Genomic DNA, 12,136 nt, shown 5'->3' with positions numbered 1-12,136 from the left:
CCGGCTACTGTTTCGAGCAAGTTCTGTGCCGGTATTCAGCGTCTTCTCCCGAGTTATCTTACTGAGCCTAGGCCAGTGACAAAAATTTCAAAACAATAAACCAATTCTCCCACCCGCAGGGGCGTCAGCTTGAGCAGGCGTTTTATGTGTTGCGACACCACGTACCCGAGCACATGAGGGTATGACCCTACCGCGTTTAACCATGCGTGGCGTAGCCATGTCCGGGGATAAGGCGATGCTGGGGGTTGAGCCAATGCCGGTTGTTTGGACCTTTATCGCCCCTCGTTGGCGGCAACACATCTCTTTCGCCTCCGCTTAACGTCAGCAGTGCCCCCGGACTGACCCACCCGGCGGAAATCTGTAGTTTCCTCTTGCTGTCCCCTCTCCAATCTTCGTCTTTCTCTCTCACTTTCAATATTTCCTGTCTTCTACTCACTTCAGTTTACTTCTCCTTTTCCAGGCAGCAAGGGTTAACCGTGTGTATCTACCCTGCTGTGGGTACATATATTAGTTTATAGTGGCGTTGTACAGCTGACGTCTACAGGTATTTTCCTAACCTCGCAGCGTCCCCTTGTTGCGCTCGGTGGTGGGTGGCTACCCTCGCCACTGAATAATCCAAGAAAGTCATGACAAATGAAATACCCGCCCCCCTCCTTCAGATCGCCCTTACAAAATAGGGCGCCCCGAAGCAATTTTTGGTTGAACTTTAACAAGCAACTTAGAAGCATTCCCACGCTAGCATGTGATGCACAGTGAAGCCTCCACACAAATGAGAACACTATCTACATTCCTAGTGGCAAAACATCTCATTGAAAAAATTGGAAAGCAATACAAGGACTCAAAGATGTCATCTGGGAACCTCCTTCTCTAACTCAAAACCAGAGACCAAGTAGAAAAGTTGGCTGATCCCATCAGTGTCGGTGACATCAAAGTCACAATCTCAGCAGAAACAAACACAAGCAAGGGCGTGATATCAGAAGATTTCTTGAACCTGAGCGATGAAGAACTCCTGGAATATTTCCAAGAGCAAAATGTAGTCAAAGTTCAAAGAATGACTCTCCGAGGAGATGACGAACAAATCCCAAACAAACACGCCATTCTTACTATTGGTACCAGTATACTGCCTAGTACACTTGATGCAGGGTATGTGAAGATCAACGCGGAAGCGTATAGCCCAAACCCGAGGCGGTGTTTCAAGTCCCCGAGGTTCGGACATGCATTGCAGTCATGCGGAGCTAAATCGACATGTGCAATGTGTAGTGCCAATGATCAACCATGGGCAACTGCAATGCTCCTCCACACTGTACAAGCTGCAAAGGAGATTATCCAGCGTATCGCGATATTGCCCTTGCTGGAAGAAAGAAAAAGAGATAATTGCTCTTACGATGAGAGAAGATCGCCTTTTGTGAAGCAAGAAAGGAGCTATCACACCTACCCCAGACACCCCCGCAGATGCGTCTGCGTCAGCAGGCGTTTGGTGCGTTGCGACACCACGTACCCGAGCACACGAGGGTTGGACCTTCGCGCGTGTAGCCGTGCGCGGCTCAGCCGTGCCCGGAGAAAAAGGGATCCTGGGGGTGGAGCCTATGCCGGGTGTTTGGACCTTTGAGGCCCCCCGGCGGAGGCAACACACCTCTTTGGCCTCTGCTTCACGTAGACGGCACCCCCGGACTGACCCACCCGGGGGAAATCGGCCGTCGCCTCTTCCTGTCTCTTTCTCCTCGAATCTTCGTCTTTCTCTCTCACTTTCTGGCCTTTCCTAACTTCTCTATTCTGTTTACTTCCTTTCTCCTTGGCTGCAAGGATTAACCTTGTGTGGCTATCCTACCTTGGGTACACCATATTTGGTTATAGTGATGGCGTACGACTGGCGTCATGCAGACATGTACGCAAGCTCTGCCATGTCCCCTTCGTTGGGCTCCATAGTGGGCGGTCGGCGCTCTTGCCGAACAAACACATTTTCCTATGGCAGCGCAAGCCTCTGTAGTCTATGATCGGCATCTGAAAAGATGCCGCACCGAAGTAGCATTCCAATTCTCCTTTCGTAGCAACGCTCCATCTTTCCCCAAATAATATGTAGTCCACAGTGAAAGCAACACGCCTGTTAGAAAGCTCTCTCCATTCCTGGTAGCCAAATGCCTGAAAGATAAAATCGGACAGACATACAAAGCGTCCAAAATGTCTAGCGGGGACATCCTCCTAGAACTCAGTAATAAAGATCAAGCAGATAAGCTGTCTGAACTTACCAGTATTGGCGAGGCTACAGTGATTGTTTCAGCCCACAGAACACTTAATACAAGCAGAGGAGTAATATCTGAAGAAGACTTTATTGGTTTAAGCGATGAGGAACTGCTGGAAGGTTTCCAGGAACAGAATGTTACTAAAGTACAAAGAATAGCAATCCGCACAAACGATCAAGAAATCCCCATCAAACATGGTATACTCACCTTCGGAACAAGCGCAATGCCTACCTCGCTTGATGCAGGTTATGTTGAAGTCAATGTGAGACCATATATGCCAAATCCCAGACGATGTTTCAAGTGCCAAAGGTTTAGACATGCTTCACATGCATGCCGAGGACAAACAACTTGTGCTAAATGCAGCTCCAACGAACACCAATCTGAGAATTGCACCTCTTCCCCAGATTGGGTTAACTGCAAGGGAGATCATCCAGCTTATTCGCGGTCCTGCCCTTGCTGGAAAAAAGAAAAAAAATGTCATTGCTCTAACTGTCAGAGAAAAACTCTCGTTCTGTGAAGCCAGAAAGCGGCTATCGTACCTTCCGAGAAGAAATTATGCCGATGTGACGTAGATGGGGGCAGCGTCACAGAGTTCTCAGGAGTCCTTCGAGACACGCATAATGGTCCCGCCGTGACCCCTCCCGCCGCCGTGGTGGAAGCAGCCGGCGCTGCCCCATCCTCTTCAGAGGCCCTGCAGACACCAGTCCCGCAGGGCCCTAAGATCAAGCGAACTCCGAGGCACGTGTCCCGGCGCCAACCTCTCGGTCCTCCAGCGCATCAGAGAGACCGATGGAGGTCGACACTAAAACCCCGGTGTCATTGACACTAAAGGACAAGCACTCTATCGAGCGCGGTAAGAGGGACAAAATCCCAATAACCATCAAAATAAGAAAGCGATAACCTAAATGTTATCGCTCATTTGTATTAGCCTTTTTAAATCCATGTCACCTAACATCTCACCTATTGTTCTTTCCGTAGTGCCATTTCCTACCTTTCAATTTCAAAATGGCTTTTATCATCCATTGGAATTGTAGAGGTCTCATACACAATCTAGGTGACATCAAAGACATCATCAATAGCTTTTCACCAGTTGCAGTATGTCTCCAGGAAACAAATTTCGGTCCAAAAAATAGTCAAATTCTCAAAGGTTTGACCGATGTCAGATGGGACCGCTAATGTTCCAGCCGTTTGTCAGGTGGAGTGGCTATAGTGCAGGGCGGCACTCCGACCCGAAATGTCCAATTAAGTACATCTTTAGAGGCCGTAGCTGTCACCATTCTATCCTACTAAACCATCACCATTTGCTCACTATATATTCCACCCCACACACATTTTACTAATAAAGACTTAGAAAATCTAACAGATCAATTACCGGAGCCATTTGTCTGGGTAGGAAATTTTAATGCTCATTGTGCTCTTTGGGGCAGTGTCAAAACTGACCAAAGAGGGCAACTCGTTGAAGATTTCATTCTATCAAAGACATCTGTCTTTTAAACTCAGGTGCGCCAACTTATTTCTCACCGACTTCCCACACTTTTAGTTGTTTAGATTTAGTTTTTTGTTCGCCCTCTCTTTTTACTGATCTTAAATGGGAAGCTCTCGACACGTCATATGGTAGCGATTACTTACCCGCACTCATCAAACTCCTATCACCACGAACCCTAGTAACTAGACCACGCCGATGGAAATTTCAGCTCGCTGACTGGCAGGTTTTTATGGAGAACGCGAAACTGGAAAATATCTTTTCGCCAGAGCTTAGTATTGATGAACTTAATAAAAAATCACTGAAGTAATAACCTCAGCGGCAGAAAAGACAATACCACAAACATCGAGCCTTCTGCGCAAGAAAATCTACCCCTAGTGGACTCGTGAGCGCACAGCAGCAAAAAAACTGCAAAATAGGGCCTGGGGCATGTTACGAAGACACCCCACCTATACCAACCTCTTACGCTTTAAGCAGGCCAAAGCCAAAGCACGATTTATCAGAAGGCAGGCAGCAAAATCATCGTGGAAAAAATACGTATCTTTAATAAAGAGTTCAGTCACATCTAAACGAATGTGGGAACAGGTTGGAAAGTTTCGGGGAGATAACACGTCTTACACAATACCGTTACTTACAAGTCCAGGCACACAAACAACAATACAAGAATAGGCAGATATACTTGGCGAACATTTCCGCGATGTATCCAGTTCAGGAAATTATACGACGGAATTTTTACAGTATTAAACAGTCTGCTAAAAAGCAGAAGCTGCCCACTACTGGCGCATCAAATGAACCGTACAAAACAGTCTGCTGAAAAACAGAAGCTGCCCACTACTGGTGCATTAAATGAACCATACAATCCCCCCCTCACACAAGAAATAAACAGAGTTCTTTCTGCAGGGAAAAACACAGCGCCAGGTCACGACCGTATTCACTACGCCATGCTGGCTCATCTATCCCAAGCATCTGTAGACGCTCTCCTAAAATTTTGCTACATAATCTTGGAAACTGGTACAATGCTGAAAGAGTGGAAAAAGGCAATAGCAGTTTCTTTTCTAAAAGCTGGTGAATCCCCAACATCCGCAAGCAGCTAAAGACCCATTGCCCTCACAAACTGTTTGGCGAAATCGTATGAAAGCATTATCGATAAAAGACTCAGTTATTTTAGAATCAAGAAACCTAAAGACACCTACCGGTGCGGATACAAAAAGAATTGTTCAACTACTGACTATCTTGTTGGCCTAGAACATGAAATTCGATGTGCATTTTTACACAAACGTCACTGTCTTGCAGTTTTCTTCGATTTAGAAAAAAACTTATGATACCACGTGGAGATATGGAATCTTAAAAGACCTCGCTGACCTTGGCATCCGCGTTAAAATTCTCAACTGCCTAGCTGATTTTATGTCTAATAGAAGATTTCAGGTACATCTCGGCTCAGTACACTCTCATGCATTTACACAAGAAAATGGCGTTCCACAAGGCTGTGTTCTCAGCACGACACTGCTCATAGTAACAATAAACTCGGTGAATAAGATTGTACCGTCGTCTCTTATGCACTCTGTATACGTAGACGATATCCAAGTAGCTTGCCGTGCCTCAGGTTCGCCAACCTGTGAAAGGCAGCTTCAAATCACAATAAATGTACTTACACGATGGGCTAAAAATAACGGTCTCCGTTTTTCCACTCAGAAAACAGTTACTGTTTTGTTCTCTCAGAAACGACGGCTGCACAACTATCCATTCCTAAAATTTAATCAGGCGATACTGCACCGAATGACGCCATTCTGCCCATCACAAGTTTTTAGGAGTAACAATTGACACCAAACCAAACTTCCTAGCTCACATAAAAACACCAAGCATATTCACCGCTTTATTTGCTTTTATCGTTAAAGTTTTATCTCATAAAAACTGGGATTCCTACCGAACGCCTCTTTTACGTATCGACCGCTCTCCTGTGCGCAACATTCTAGACTACGGCTGCGGGATTTACGGCTCAGCCAGGCAGTCTTACATTCGGCGACTTGATCCAGTACATAACCTTGAACTGCGACGTGCATGTGCTGCCTACAGAATATCACCTGTCCCAAGTTCATACATTGAGTGTTATGAACCTTCTTTACAACAGCGCAAATAATTACTCACTTTTTCCTAAGTTCAGTCCTCAGCAGAAGACACATGGTACAACATCGTCACACAGTGCAAATCACGCTTACACTGCATAAATAAACCGAGCAGAATTAGGCCGCTTGTCCTGCGATATGAGGAATATCGTCGGCAGTATGACATTTCTCAAGAAGTCATCCAGGTTGCCAAAAAACCCCAATGATTGACACCGTGGTACGATTTCACATAGTTATGTGACTCGACATTAACACATTTAAAGAAAATATACACGCCACGCAAACAAGTTGTACAGGAATTCCGGGCTCTTCAGGGCAAATATCAAGGTAACATGATATTTCACACTGATGGCTGAAAGAGAAGAACACGAGAAGAACACGTGGGTGTAGGAGCCGTAACGGGAAATCGGGAAACAAGTATACGTTTGCTAAAACATGCCTCTATTTGCCCTGCTGAGGTTCGTGCTGTACGGTTTGTTCACAAACACAAAGCTACACTCATATACACCGATTCCTTAAGTACTCTAAAGGCTCTACATCTTAAATCTGAGTGGAAACCCCTGCTGGTGAATATTCTGGGGTATCGTGGCGCTAAACAAATACGGGAGATCAATTCGTTTCTGCTAGGTCCCAAGCCATGCTGGAATATAGGGTAATGAAGCAGCTGATAGACGTGCTTCGATGGCAGCGTACAAAGAGATAACAAAAGCAACAATTCCATATAAAGATAGTATCCGTGCGATTAGGAAAGCCTTAACGTCAAAGTGGCAACACGGATTGGTCCACTGCGCAGGCAATAAGCTAAATCTCACTGAACCGGTACTTGGTGAGGGGAAGTAGTCCAAGCACCAGCAGCGATTCATTGAAGTAGTTTTCTGCCGACTACGGATTGGGCACACAGACCTCACACCAATTTATTGACTTAAAAAAGAAGACGCACCAACATGCAAGGAAAGCTAAGAACCACTAACATTTATGCATATGTTACTCACATGCAGAAATATAGAAGCACACAGACGAAACGTTTTGCACAACTTTTATCAACTACTCATACCTTTACACTCTACTTTAGTTTTAGGAGATGATCCGGTAGTCTCATTACCTGACCTGCGTAAATTTCTAGACGACACTGTCTTTTTTACACAAAGTATAGATCATTAACACAGGCTTTCTCTTGCTAGATTGATTTAGAACACCTCTTGTTTGGCGCAACACAGCCTTAGCCGCTTTTGTGCCACCATTCCACATTCAACAAGCAGCAAGCTAATTGTACCATTCACGTAGTTGCGGCACAACATGCGCGGATCCCGCAGCGGCGTCTCCGTAAGCAGGCGTTTGGTGTGATGGGACACCACGTACCCGAGCACACTTGGGTTGGACCCTCCCGCGTATTGCCGTGCGCGGCTTAGCCGTGTCTACGAAAAGGGGGATCCTGGGGGTTGAGCCGATGCCGGGTGCTCGGACCTTTAAGGCACCCCGGCGCAGGCAACACACTCTTTGGCCTCTGCTTTACATAAACGGCACCTCCAGACTGACCCACCTAGAGGAAAATGGCAGTGGCCTTTTCCTGTATCTCTCTCCTCAAATATTCGTATATCCCACTTTTCGGCCTTCCTTGTCTTCTTCTCTCTTTCATTTACTAGCTATCACCTTGTCGGCAAGGGCTAACCCTTTGTGGCTATTCTACCTTGGGTTCACTATATTTGGTTATAGTGATGGCGTACGATTGGCGTCGTGCAGACCTGTGCGCAAGCTCTGCCGTGTCGCTCATTGGGCTCCGGGCGGGCTGCGGCCTCCCTTCTTTGGGCTCCATCCTTTACAGCCTGCTTTAATTTTAGATGATCCGATAGTTCGATTACCTGACGTGCATAAGTTTGTAGATTACACTGGCCTTTTACATTAAATGTACATCAACATAGCCTTTTGATTTAAATTGGATTTTAAAACGCCTTCTGTTTCGCGCAGCATAGCCTTAGCCACTTTTGCGCCACTAAACCACATTTAACCAACTAGCTAGATCCTATCGAGAATTTAAGCATCCACTTTGCTACAGGCGCCTTCAGGACTAGTCCTGTGCAAGCCTGTACGTGTAATCCAATGAGTGGTCCTTATACTTCCAAAATATCTATCTAAGCTTTTCCTACGCCTTGACGGTAAAATCACCTGTAGACAATCCATATCGTTCAATTATTCACGACTTTTCTACGGCCAGGCTGTTCCGGAACTGCCCATCGACTAGGCCTCCTTTGTCCCTCTGACTGGAAGTAGTCAGAAGAAACAGAACTGTTTCACAGAACGTGCCATTGCCTCCTACTAGGCTTCAACTGCCTTGTAAGTCGCAGGCTATGAAGTGTGGCATAACTTTCATGGAAATATCAAAACGAGCAACTGAAGCATATATACATTCGCATTTTAGTCAACTTAAGGAGAGGAATTCCTGTGCTCAATTTTTACAGGTGCTTCGAAGTGTCCTTCTGATGTTGCTTGCGCAGCTCTAGGATGATCTTTTTGAATATCCGGCGCATTGTATACATTTCCCAGCTATCTGATACACTCCTGGCGCTGGGCACAACAACAACTATTCTAAACCGACTCTTCGTATTTAAACAAAAAAGGCAAGGAAAATAATTGCAAGCGCCTCACGTGATTTTCATACTGATTACATATACGTGATTTTGATACACGTTCATATACATTTTACTGTAATAAATGTAGGCAATTTTTATATCTATAATTTACTGCAGGTGTACTGCTTGACCGAGAAAAAGAACAAGTCATTTTACAATGCGATTTCGAAGTTAAGAGAAAATGTTGGTCCATGGGGGTATAGATGGAATATTTAGGACATACACCTCATAGCATCTATGACAAAGGAATGATTACGTCTGCCCTCGTACCTTTAATCAGTTATTTTCAAAACAAATCTGTAGATGTGTCACAGTTATCATAAAAAGCAATGCAGCACTATATTCTCAAAGTTATATTGTATTTGTAAGACTTACGTTCCTTCTACTAATACAAGCTGTAGTCCGGCTTATCTAACATGCTTATCTGCCCTTGTGAATTCATTCTCTGTAAAGGTTAATAAAATCAGTCATGTGTGTGAAAAGTGTTTGTAAACTGTGGGTGTAGAAGGCAGCCTCGCGTTGAACTTGCTGATCTTAGTCACTTTCTGTGGCTACTTGTTCCTCGTATACATTGTTGAGGGAGAATTAATTCAAATTTAAACAAACCGATCTGAAAAGACATTTGCAGACAACCTGGGTCTGCTCCCCGCAGGGGCGTCTGCGTCAGCAGGCGTTTGGTGCGCGGCGACACCACGTACCCGGCCCCGCAGGGGCGTCTGCGTGAGCAGGCCTTTGGTGCGTTGCGACACCACGTACCCGAGCACATGGGGGTCGGCCCCTCCCGCGTGTAGCCGTGCGATGCTTAGCCCTGTGCGGGAAAAGGGGGATCCTGGGGGTTGAGCCGATGCCGGGTGTTTGGGCCTCTAACGCCCCTCGGCGGAGGCAACACACCTCTTTGGCCTCTGCTTCACTAGACAGCACCCTCGGACCGACCCACCCGGGGGAAGACGGTAGTTGCCTTTTACTGCTACTCTCTCTCCCTCCAATCTTCGTCTTTCTCTTATTTTTTATCTTTCCTGTCTTCTCCTAGCTTCCGCTTACTTCCAATTTTTCCAGGCAGCAAGGGTTAACCTTGTGTGAATAACCAACCTAGGTTATCTCATATTTGGATATAGTCACAATTTACAGCTAGCGTTTGCAGGACCTGTTTTTTCAGTCCCTGTAACGTCCCCTTGAAGGGCTCCACGGTGAGTGGCTGGCGTTATTGCTGAAAATTCAATTCCTTTATGGCAACCTCCTTCCCTCCGCTTCCTGATCGCCCTCAGAAAAGAGGGCGCACCGATGAAGTTTTCCAGTTCCTTGGACGTCAAAGGCCGAACTTCCCACGGTACCATGTGATCCACTTTGAAAAATCCGATAAACAAGTACGAAACATTTCCCCTTTTCTAGTTTCCAAGTCCCTAACTGATGTCCTTGGTCCAGGCTACAAGGTATCAGGGCTGGCAAGTGGTGATCTCATGTTAGAGCTGCATGATCAGAAACAATACGAAAAGTTGCCCAGTCTAGGGTCATTTGGGGATGTTCCATTGACAGTAACCCCACACCGCACTCTGAACACCACACGCGGCGTTGTCTCGGATGACGATTTGCTCCAGCTGACAGAGGCTGAGCTCTTGGAGGGCTTCAGTGAGCAGAATGTTGTCAATGTCAGAAGAATTAAGATGAGAAGGGTTGGTAAAGAAATCCAAACGAAGCACCTAATACTCACATTCGGTTCAAGTATTCTGCCCGAGTCTGTAGAGGCCGGGTACATCAAGCTCCGTGTCAGACCATATGTGACAAATCCCCTAAGATGTTTCAAATGCCAGCGTTTCGGCCACAGCTAGCAGAGCTGCCGGGGCCGCCAAACATGTGCGAAATGCAGTGCCCATGAACACGCCACTGAAGCTTGTGAGAACGCTCTCCAGTGTGTAAACTCTGACGGGGATAACGCCGCGTACTCGTGGTCGTGCCCCTCTTGGAAGAAGGAAAAAAAATTGTAACGATGAAAGTAAAAGAGAATATATCGTTCAAAGAGGCGGGCAGCATACCTATCAAAGAAAAGCTTTGCCGAAGTGGCGCGTCAGGGGGCAGCGTCACAACGGCCTCCGGCGGCTGTCGGACACACAAGAAGTGAGTCGGCAGTTACGCCATCTGCCCCCGCGGCGGTTGCAGCTAACGCTGCTCCGTCAACCGAGGAGAGGGGACCATCGACACCGGAGGTGGGCGCAGCCGAGGCTGCCTCAACCTCCCAGGTCCCTTCCAGCGCTGGCAACGGCCGGCGCAGCCAGATCCCCCAGGGAGCCCCCTCTACCTCCGGGCCGGTGGGCGCAGGGGTCTTGCCCTCGAAGGCGGGACTCTCCCTGGTAACTTCTCGCTCGCAAGAGCACGTGTACGGCGCCTCACCAGAGGCAATGGACACTACACCTATCCCCATGGCGCGCCGTGCGCCTAAGGAGCGGCGAGGCTCCCTCGAACGCTTCAGAAAGGACAAAAGCCCGGTTACAGGGCCTCGAAAGAGCTCTGTAATCTAATCTCTGAAATCTCTGGAATTAATACTTGTGTTTCTGTACACACAGCAGCTATTTACTACCAATATGGATACACAAATAATTCAACGGAACGTGCAGGGGTCCGATTGCAGGGCCTTGTAAGAGCTCTGTTATCTAATCTCTGAAATCTCTGATTAGTACTTCTGTTTCTGTGCACACAGCACCTATGGACTTCCAATATGGGTACACAAATAATTCAATGGAACGTCAGAGGCCTTCTTAGAAACGTTGATGATGTGCAGGAACTCATCCAAAAACACAATCCAAAGTGCTGTGTTTACAGGAAACACACTTAAAATCCAAACACACAATCTTTCTCCGACAGTATGTAACATTTCGCAAAGATCGTGATGATGCCGCTGCATCATCGGGCGGTCTTGCCATTGTCACTCATAGAAGTATAGCGTGTCAACCTTTACAGCTACAAACGCCTCTTGAAGCAGTGGCGGTTCTAGCTGTTCTCCTAAACAAACTCATCACGATTAGCTCTCTTTACATGCCCCCACATTACAAATTAATGAAACATGAATTTCAATCCTTTATAGATCAATTGCCAGAACCTTACGTTGTTATTGGCGATTTCAATGCGCACAGCTCCCTGTGGGGCGACTCTCGTATAGATGCGCGAGGTCGTCTTCTTGAACAGTTCCTTTTTTCTTCTGGTGCGTGCCATCTGAATAAGAAGGAACTCACATATTAGTGTCTTGCAAACAAAACCTTTTTCTTCAATTGATCTCAACATAGTTTCTCCTTCTATTCTGGCTGAACTCGAATGGGAAGTTACAAACAATCCTTACGGAAGCGACCACTTCCCCATACTGCTACAAGCAATTAAAGAAATCGAATATCCACCACAGGCTCCTAGGTGGAAGATTGACACAGCTAACTGGGAGAAATTCCGAAGCCACACTAGTATATCATGGGATGACATGTCCTCGTTAGGAATTGATGCTGCTGTGGAGTATCTTACAGCCTTCATAATAGACGCCGCATCTAAATGCATATCACAAGTAAATGGCTTGGCATGCAAACGGCATGTTCCGTGGTGGAACGACGACTGTAGGATCGCTCGTAGAAACAAAACAAAGCGTTGGGATTGCTACGTGCCTCTCCCGATGCGGAGAATCTGATT

The 12,136-nt window shown here is 46.6% G+C and overlaps 1 protein-coding gene across 2 annotated transcripts in view; it reads left to right on the top strand.

The window, feature by feature from the left end:
* Positions 1-12,136, top strand: part of LOC126537799 (uncharacterized) — a 213,508-nt gene that overhangs the window by 146,901 nt on the left and 54,471 nt on the right. The window lies entirely within an intron of this gene.

The sequence above is a fragment of the Dermacentor andersoni genome, chromosome 4 (genome assembly GCF_023375885.2).
Source record: "Dermacentor andersoni chromosome 4, qqDerAnde1_hic_scaffold, whole genome shotgun sequence".
In the NCBI taxonomy this organism is placed as follows: Eukaryota; Metazoa; Arthropoda; class Arachnida; order Ixodida; family Ixodidae; genus Dermacentor; species Dermacentor andersoni.
Note: the sequence above shows the minus strand (reverse complement) of the source record. Positions and strands in the feature narration are given on the sequence as shown.